Source organism: Mycteria americana (genome assembly GCF_035582795.1).
Source record: "Mycteria americana isolate JAX WOST 10 ecotype Jacksonville Zoo and Gardens chromosome Z unlocalized genomic scaffold, USCA_MyAme_1.0 Scaffold_18, whole genome shotgun sequence".
NCBI lineage: Eukaryota > Metazoa > Chordata > Aves > Ciconiiformes > Ciconiidae > Mycteria > Mycteria americana.
The window spans coordinates 16,003,789-16,013,733 of record NW_027445436.1 but is presented as its reverse complement, the minus strand read 5'-3'; positions in this window follow the sequence as shown (position 1 = coordinate 16,013,733).

The following is a 9,945-nucleotide window of genomic DNA, read 5'->3' as shown; positions in this document are numbered from 1 at the left end:
ATAGCTTTGACTTCATAGCTGTTCTTAAAAGCAGCAACCAAACTTTGCTGTATGTAAACAGAAATAAACATGCATGTTTCCCTTCAGAGGTTCTGCTAGCAAATCATATATTGTATATATGACAAATTAAGTTAAATAAGTTACTCCTTAGTTTGCTATATGTTTCTTTCAATAAATGAAGCGCCTCTTGTAATGGGTTAAAAACTCGGGAATAAGAAAGAACAGTGGTTTTGAGAACAGGAAATCAGACAACTATTTGTCCTGCTATATATCTTTTCTAAGATCCATGAGCTAGTCTTCTGCAGTGTCTCAAAACCAGAGGTATCTAGAAATTGCTGTTCAGGATTTCTGAGTACAAGGTTTACTTGAATAGTTGCAATGCTGTCTTAACGTTTATCCCTCTATGCAGCTAATGTAAGAATCTGGTTTTGGATTTTATGCTTATGCAGATTAACTGTATTTATAAGATATTTTAACTGTATAAGATATGTTCTTGCTATTTATTTCAGCTGATGAAGTACCATGTTCCTTTTTAATCTGTTAAGAGAAGTTTATGGAAAAAAGGCAGTTTTTAAGAAACAGGTATTACCTAAACTTTAGATTTAGGGTGCATGGTATTAACTAGTTAAATCTGGGTTTCTTGCACTGTTGCACGTAGCTGTAACTTCCTATCAATGTACGTACAGGTACTCCTTATGAACCCTGTGACTGATAAATGTTCACTATCTTTCATGATTGTAAACGTATTCAGGTGAACTGTAAGCATTTCTAGAACTAATCAAATGCTTTCTATGAAGCACGAGACAACTTTTGTTATCTTCTGTATGGCTTCGCTTTTAGTGCTAAGATTTATTGTGTTAAAAAAAAAAAGTGGCTAGAAAACACATCTATTGCATTGCTAAGAATTTGGGATTTGTGAGGGCTGATGGCTTAAAAAAGGGTGGTTGTATGCAGTATTATTGTGACATCTATTTGTTAGAGCAAGCTTTACTAAGCATTCATCTGCTGAATACTTCAGTTGAAACAATTGAATCAACTTTCAGTAAGTTAAGGATTCTTTTGTTTATGAAAAGTGAGTCCCAGTTATTTCAGTTACTTCTAGGTGGGTTTTTGATACATATGTTTATCGCTTGTATTCCCTGTGAGGTTGGAAAACAGTGTTTGTGAGAAGGTAATTTCACTCATCTGGCTTTTACTTTACATGGCTAAGTTAGAACTGATTTCAATTGGTATCATACTTTTAAAACATTTGCATGTTGAATGCATAAATATTACAACAGGATTATTAGACTAGGTCAAACTTGGTTTCTGCTGAGAACAATGAGATTTCTGATCTAATTTCAGTGAGTCACTTTTAAATAGTGAACTTAAGAGTACACTTAAAAATATGAATTTGAGTAGATACCTCTGTAAATCTGGGGTACCTGAGATAGTACCTGATGGCCAGATTGTTACGTACAGAATGTGGGCAGTCGGGGTGCGATTAGCAATTCTGATAACCAGTACCGTCTTGAAAACTGGACAGAGTTCTAATTGTGATCACAGCAGTACTTTGAACTAAAGGGTACAGTTTATTTCTGTAACAACTTCTTTGGCATCAATCATCTTGCAGTAAATACGGAGTAGCAAAATCAAAATACTGACTTTAAATAGTAGTTTTTATTGCTGTACTGATTGTCCCATTGGAACAGTAGTTTAATAGTCTATACCTTCTGTTACATTAATACAAGGGAACATATCTGACAGCTGTATTGACTGAAGTGTTTTACCTTGGGAAAACCAGTGGTTTTTAGGCTTGGAATTTTTTTGTGTGTGTGTGTCTGTTAACTGTCTGTCTTATTACCATCAAACTCTTAAAGAATTTTTAAGATCTTATCTCACCAGCAACCAATGATTAAAACATCGACTTTATACAAGTTTGTACCAAATGCTGTTACAACATGCTGTGGAACTACATGTGTACAGTGAAAGCAAGCAGTATTATTTTTGAGCTTTATTTAGTCTAGGAATAGAGTTTAAAGAACATTAATTTGTGACTTCAGCCTTGGACTTAAATGGTAAATTGTTTTGTATTTGAATCCAACATTTGTTCAAACGTCTCTCTTGTACTGCTTGTTAACTTTTAACAGGATTTGCTTTGCTTCTCCCACATTCTCTTTTGGTCTCTTTTCATTTCATGCAGAATTCTTGTTTGCTGTTCTCATGTTTCATAGCCCTTTACATGAAAATGTATACATGTTTTATTTCAAAAGTGCTTTTAACTTATTTTAAATGATGTCTGACCTTGGTTTGTTGCTTTTCTTTATACCATTTCATTTGTAGATATCAGTAATCAAATTGATCATTTACAATGTCATCAACACTACTAAGTTAAACATAGCAATAAATAAGCCTAAGTTTCAGCTTCTCTGCCCTGTGACCATTCTAAAATTTTATTTCCAAGAGGATACACTTCTAAATTTATTTTCATAAATGTGGTGTTAGATGTTTTCTAAACTAGTGATACCCTGGTTATAAATCTTATGAAAGATGTGTTGCTATTCTGGAGTACTGTACTTAAGTCTTGTTACAGTGTGTTTTTAGATTTTTCCTTTTTTTAGTATTGTCTTGACTGCTTTTGAAATGTTTTGAAGTAGTAATTAAACTTATATTTTGTGATTTTTTTTTTTCTTGGTTTTTAGTATTTGAGTCCTTTCTGCTATCCAGGAGGCATGTTTTAGAGTGGTTCAGTTCACTAGAACTAGCATCATTTCACAATCTGTCTGCTACGAAGGAGCTTTAAAAGCTCAGGTTATTAATTGAAAAATCTTTTGCCTATTAAAACAATTTCCTGTACTTAATTAGCTTATGCATCAGACTTTTTTAAAAAAAGCTGTAGAATAGACTGTTCTGAATGTTACAATATGTATTCTGCTGTTTACATCATCTTGCATAGTTAGTATAAACTTAGCAGTTATTAATGTAGTTTGTTATAGACAAGTCAACTAGAAATGCTGTAACATACTCCCTATAGTGTGGTACATTAAAATGTCTTAAGTGCAACAATTGTTATTCAGCCAACAAGTCATGTATTTTATAACACAAAATGTAGTAATGTTCTTAAGACAGCTGTACTTTACGGAGGGGGCCACTGTGTAATAGAAAATTTAAGTATTCTGTTCATGTTATTTGTTAACATGCAGTAAAGGGTAAAGCAACAAGAACTTAAACGGAGGCTTATCTGTTTTGACAAAATGCCCTCTCTCCAAGCAAATGACTTACTGGCTTGGCTACTGACCCTCTCTTAGTTTCAAATCACTTATCACTACACAAATAAGTAAAACTCATAGTAAGTTATTAAGTCTAGACTAGGGCAATGTGTTGAACTAACAAAATAGTCTGTAAGAGGAGAAAACTTTGGTATTGTTGGAGTACTGCCTCTATCAGATAGTGTAAGAGAAGTTACAAAGCTGGTACAAAAGCAGCTAGCTTGACTTCCTGGCCAGAGTTCCAGATCTGGAAATACTGTTACAGTCATGAAGATTATTAAGGGATTGGAGCATCTGTCATGCAAGAAGCTGAGAGTTGCAGTTGTTCAACCTGGAGAAGAGAAGGCTCGGGGGGATCTTACCCTTGTGTACAAATACCTAGTGGGAGGGTATAAAGAAGATGGAGCAAGCCTCTTCTCAGTGATGCCCAGTGACAGGACACAAGAGGCAGTGGGCACAAACTGGAATATAGGAAATTATATTTAAGCATAAAACATTTTAAACTGTAAGAGCGGTCAAACACTGGATCAGGTTGCCCAGAGAGGTGATGGAGTCTCCATCCTTGGAGATATTCAAAACCTGACTGGACATGGCCCTCAGACACCTACTGTAGTTGATTCTGCTTTAAGTAGGGGGCTTGAACTAGACAATCTCAAGAGGTCCCTTCCAACCTTAACTACTCTGTGATTCTATAATCACTTGCCTATGTAACCTGCCTGTCCCTGTGGCTTACTGCATGTGTGACCACCTCTAGTCTTAAACTTTCATCTATGTTAATGCAAAAAAACTGTTTAAGAGTAGGAATATAAAATGGTGAGTGTGTGTATTTGTAGTGGTAGATTGTGCTAAGTTTGTTTACCACCAAATTCTCAACTGGAAGATTACTGATGCAGTTATACAGCTGAAAACTTCCAGTTTAGAAGCAGCTTTTGTTTCTTGCATTTTGAGGATGTAAGCTAAATATACATTGATCAGTTGATGCTTGTGGCTTTAGTTTTTCTTTAATGTTTCTTAAAGCAACCAAGATAGCTACAAGTAGTTGTATCTATCAGTTGTCATGCCATTCTCAAATTTCACATCGTAAACCCCCTACAACTTCATAAACTTAAACTTCTGAAATGTCTTCTCTTGCCTGGAACCTCAATGCTATACCCCCCAGCCCTTATTCTTTCCATCAATGCAGTCATGGAGGCAAAAGGGAGAAAGAAAGGAGGTAACAGGAAAAAAGAAATAACTGCCCTTCTAGTTACCTTCCCCACTGCACCCCCATGCTGCTGATATGATCTCAAGCCTGTGCTTCTGTAGGGGCAAGTACCAAACTGAGTGTTTAAATTTCTGATGTAAGTCTGCAATAAGATTATAGCTGCATTCTTCCAACTCTACTGCTTTCCCAGAAGCAGAATGCAAGTTAATATGTTCCTCTGTACCTTTAGCTATTACAGTAGGCCATCATGGGAGATAGTGGCTGTATTTCCCATCACTAGGAATGTGAGCTGAATAAGTATTTATACAATATATCTACTGTAAAAAAACCAAGAAGGTTTAGATCAAATCCATACCACATTAGCAAAACATGAAAATTGAATCACTTTATCTGGACAGTGTTCAGCTGACCAAACATAATAAATATAAAAATCTGAGCAGTCATTTCTGGCATGTTTAAGTTCCTCACCAGCTTGTGGGGTCGATGTTCTTGAATGGCTGAAGGTTTCAGAGATCTTGCAAACTTGTTGAAACTGCATTGATTTTGCAGGAGCCCATGTCCAATGCTTAGTATCAAACACAACTTAGACAAGTAGAACTGCATTAATACAGCCATCATTTTCTGGACTGTTTGTTACTTGTGCATATTTCCCTAAAGAGAAAAGGGAATTAAACATATACAAAAGCTTGAAGTAGTTTATATAGTAAATTAGAATTTTCTATGTTTGCAAGTTCAATCCACAAGTCGCTTTAGAAGTATAGGAAATTCCTGTTCCAAAACTGAAATGCATTTTGAAATCCAAATGTACTTGCTGCTGAGCTGCAAACTTGGGTTCTCAAAATATTTTATTCAGGCTGTTTTTATAAATGTATCATTTAGAGTTATGGGTACATTAAAAAAAAAAAATCATGGAATCATAGAATAGTTTGGGTTGGAAGGGACCCTTAAAGGTCATCTAGTCCAACCCCCCTGCAATGAGCAGGGACATCTTCAACTAGATCAGGTTGCTCAGAGCCCCGTCCAGCCTGACCTTGAATGTTTCCAGAGATGGGGCATCTACCACTTCTCTGGGCAACCTGTTCCAGTGTTTCACCACCCTCATCGTAAAAAATTTCTTCCTAATATCTAGTCATAGGTTCTGCTATAGTTCAAGTCAACCTCACTGTTAAAAGAAGTCCGTCTCATTCTATGAAAATACTTCTATACAGAACTTCCACTGAAAACATAATATGATTGTTTATAGTTCACATAGTTAGGTCTTTATAGACTTGTAGCACTGCTTAATGCGAGACATAGGCAAGCAAGTTAAGTCTTTTTTTTCTGAACTTCACCTTATTTGACGTTGAAAGTGTGAACTGAAAGCCTAAGATTAAAACTTAAAACTTGCATTTATAGAGCTGCCTAGGAGTTGCTTCTGCTACAGCCCAAACCTAACATTTAACAATGGATCAATTATGACAATTTATAGGACGTGGTCTTAACAATACATCAGACAATGAAGACTTAAAACTTCTAAAAGTAGTTCTGCAGTAGAGCTAGTTTAACTACTTACCCCAGATAACTTTACCCCCTTCTGTCACGAGGCCAAGCTCACTCACGTTCACCTCGATGATGGTACCTTTGGTAATTACACCCAGTGTTGTATACAAAGGAGAAGAAGGATTCTTTTTTACACCAAGGATAGGTAGGCAAAAAGTAGCTTTAAGTTCAGGATGTGTCACATGTGCCTTCTTGAAACGTAAGCCCTGTTGCATAAGGAGTGTTAGAACGAGTTAATATTTGCTTTAAGCCCTCATGACTAATCTAGCTTAACGCTTTTAGCATTGTGTCCTCAGCTTTATATGTTTTAAGAGACTGGGAAGAATGAAACAACCTAGAATACAGAATGCTACCTACATACTACAGAATGCCAGATTTGTTTAAAAACCCGATTAATGACAAGATAAAGCTTTCTATGTATATTTTCAGGATGCCAATTTTTAACAGTAATACAAGAAGGATAGTTGCTTCCTCAGATGGCTTTTGTTCCATGAAGAAATTAGGAGTTTATGGTAAAGCATTTAACAGTGCTACTGGTTTTTAAGACTAGAAATTTTTCCTTTATTCTTGTAAAACTGAAAAAACCTCTCACATACTGTAAAATATTAAATATCCATCTCTTATAACACTTTCTATCTACTGACCTGTGCTTCGTAAAGGGGACTTTACCACTAAGTACCATAACCTTTTCTATGTCAATAAAAATCTATCCAAGGCTTCTGTGTAAGATGACTGTCAAAATAGTAATGAGGTACGATCCAACAGGCAGCCTGTATAGTGATTCTGTTGATTCCTGTAAGGAAACAGGAACAGGTATTTATAGAAAAACAACACTGTCTTACTGAATCTAATTTTTCCTCCTGCGCACTGCCAGGCAGCTAGAGCCCACAAGCTGTTCCTGCAGCCATGTAAAAAAAGGCCAGGTTGGAGGCATAGCATTTCCCTTGCATAGTCACCTCTGTGCTTCAAGCTTACTTAACAAGCCACAAGGAGGGAGTTCTGGAGTCTTAGAACAGAGTTGGCTTCTGCAGCTGACAGAATCACAGCAGCCTGAAAAAGACAGAAGCCTCCAATTTTAAAAGTTATTCAAAGTGCCTCTGCTTTAGGTCTTTACCTTCCCATGCTAATTTGACAGCTCGTAGCTTTAACTTACTGTCATCATCTGAGTTATGGGAATTAGAGATGAGATATTTCAATGCAGATTGTGACTGCAGGGGCATCTCCCCCCCCCTCAGGCTATTCTAAGTTTAGATTTCTGCAAGGAAACTAATAAGAATGTTATACATCAGTAGTAATCTAGTACATTATCACAGAAGAAAATTTCCTTACCACAGGAACTCAAAGCAGTAAGTCAAAAGAATTATTACTTAAATATTCTTTAAGTCTCAAGAACATTACCATTGGTTGAATGAATTGTTCATATTTCGGAGGCTTCCTAGTAAAGCCATTTCCAATAAAACAAACATCTGTAACCGTTCTCTTCCAGGCCTTCTTTCTCTTTCCTGTACAAATCACTTCTAAAACTTCTGTTTGTCCTTGGGCACGGACCTTTGGCACAGGAACCTCCCATTTCCCCAGGAAGGGGGGGAAATAAGAAAAAGTCAATAGTCTTACATGCAACACTGCTACATGAAAGAGGAAAACCAAAGCATAACATAATATTTCCCTAAAGAGTACTGGAAGACCATACTTTTTATACAAACGGTGTGGTTTAGACCCAGTCAGCAATTAAGTACCACACAGATTCTAGCTCACCCTCCCCTCACGGTGGGATGGGGGAGAGAATCGGAAGAGCAAAAGTAAGAAAACTTCTGGGCGGAGATAAGAACAGTTTAATAATTGGAACACAAATATAAATAATAATAATAATAATAAACTGTAATGAGAAGGAAAAGAACAAGAGAGCGAGAGAGGAGCAAAAACCCAGGAAAAAAACCCCAAGTGATACAACCGCTCACCACCCGCCGACCGACGCCCAGCCAGTCCCCGAGCAGCGATCGCTACCCCTCGGCCAACTCCCCCCAGTTTATATACTGAGCATGATGTCATATGGTATGGAATAGCCCTTTGGCCAGTTTGGACCAACTATCCTGGCTGTGCCCCCTCCCATCTTCTTGTGCACCTGGCAGAGCAGGGGAAGCTGAAAAGTCCTTGACCAGTGTAAGCATTACTTAGCAACAACTAAAACATCAGCATGTAATCAACATTATTCTCATACTAAAATCCAAACACAGCACTATACCAGCTACTAGGAAGAAAATTAACTCTATCCCAGCCAAAACCAGGACAGTATCCACCCCTTATTCTATACCATCTACGTCATGCCCAGGTTCTACCCTTTCAAATACATTCCAATTAATCACCACCACTTTCCCTGTCTTTTGATATATACACAGAGATATCATTCCCTTGGTCTGTGGGCCATCCCTCTAAAATGTCCGTTGAGTTCATTTTGTCCATGACTTTAGGCTACATCTGGTATAACAGTCCTTCAGGGCAGGAGAGATGGTGTGTGGTGTTGGATTGTTGCATGCTGAAGCCAGTTCTGGTTCCATCACCGCTGCACTTTGCTTGGTTTCATCAAAGTGCATTCTTCATTAATCAAGGTGATTCTTACTGAAATACCGTTGATATGGCATATAGCAACCATAAAAGTGATGACATACAGTATTGTATAGCAACTAACATGATATCATTTAGTTCATTGGCTATTCTCACCCAAAATCAAATCCCCTTGAGGTACACAGCAGACTTCCCTATCCTTTCGCATCACCCACCAAGTGCACCCGGGTACTTGAGCAAAAGCAATCCCACGAATGGGCTTGCCTTTGCCCGAGGCAGGAGTAACCCAGACTGTCTTCCCCAGCATGTTTTTATGTGCGCTACAGGGACTTTATCCCCTTCTGTAGTATGTAATAGTTTTGATTGGGCAGGGCCAGCTTGAATGGCAGATCCCCTAGTGTTGACTAACCAGGTGGCCTTTGCTAAATGTGTATCCCAGTGTTTGAATGTCCCACCACCCATTGCTCCCAGTGTAGTCTTTAGCAGTCCATTGTATTGCTCAATTTTCCCAGAGGCTGGTGCATGATAAGGGGAGGTGATATACCAACTCAATGCCATGCTCTTTGGCCCAGGTGTCTATGAGGTTGTTTCGGAAATGAGTCCCTTTGTCTAACTCAGTTCTCTCTGGGGTGCCATGTTGCCATAGGACTTGCTTTTCAAGGCCCAGGATAGTGTTCTGGGTGGTGGCATGGGGTACAGGATATGTTTCCAGCCATCCGGTGGTTGCTTCCACCATTGTAAGCACATAGTGCTTGCCTTGGTGGGTTTGTGGGAGTGTGATAGAATCGATCTGCCAGGCCTCCCCATATTTATATTTCAGCCATTGCCCTCCATACCACAGAGGGTTTAACCACTTGGCTTGTTTAATTGCAGCGCATGTTTCACATTCATGGATAACCTGTGCAATAGTGTCCATGGTCAAGTCCACCCCTCGATCACGAGCCCATCTATATGTTGCATCTCTTCCTTGATGGCCTGAGGGGTCATGGGCCCACCAAGCTATAAATAATTCACCCTTCTGTTGCCAGTCCAGATCCACCTGAGCCACTTCAATCTTAGCAGCCTGATCCACCTGCTGGTTGTTTTGATGTTCTTCAGGGGCCTGACTCTTGGGTACATGAGCCTCTACGTGACGTACTTTTACAACCAGGTTCTCTACCCGGGCAGCAATATCTTGCCACAATGCTGCAGCCCAGATGGGTTTGCCTCTGGTTTTATGGCAGGTTTTTAGGCCGGTTCCCTCTGGTTTTTACGAAGGTTCCCTCTAATCCTGGTCATAGTATTAATTACACATTTCTCGTACATAGGAGTCAGGAGCTCCTTCATTAAAATCAGGATTAAGGTCAGCCCTTTTACTCTGTCTGGGTAACTGTCCACTGGAAACCAGAGCAG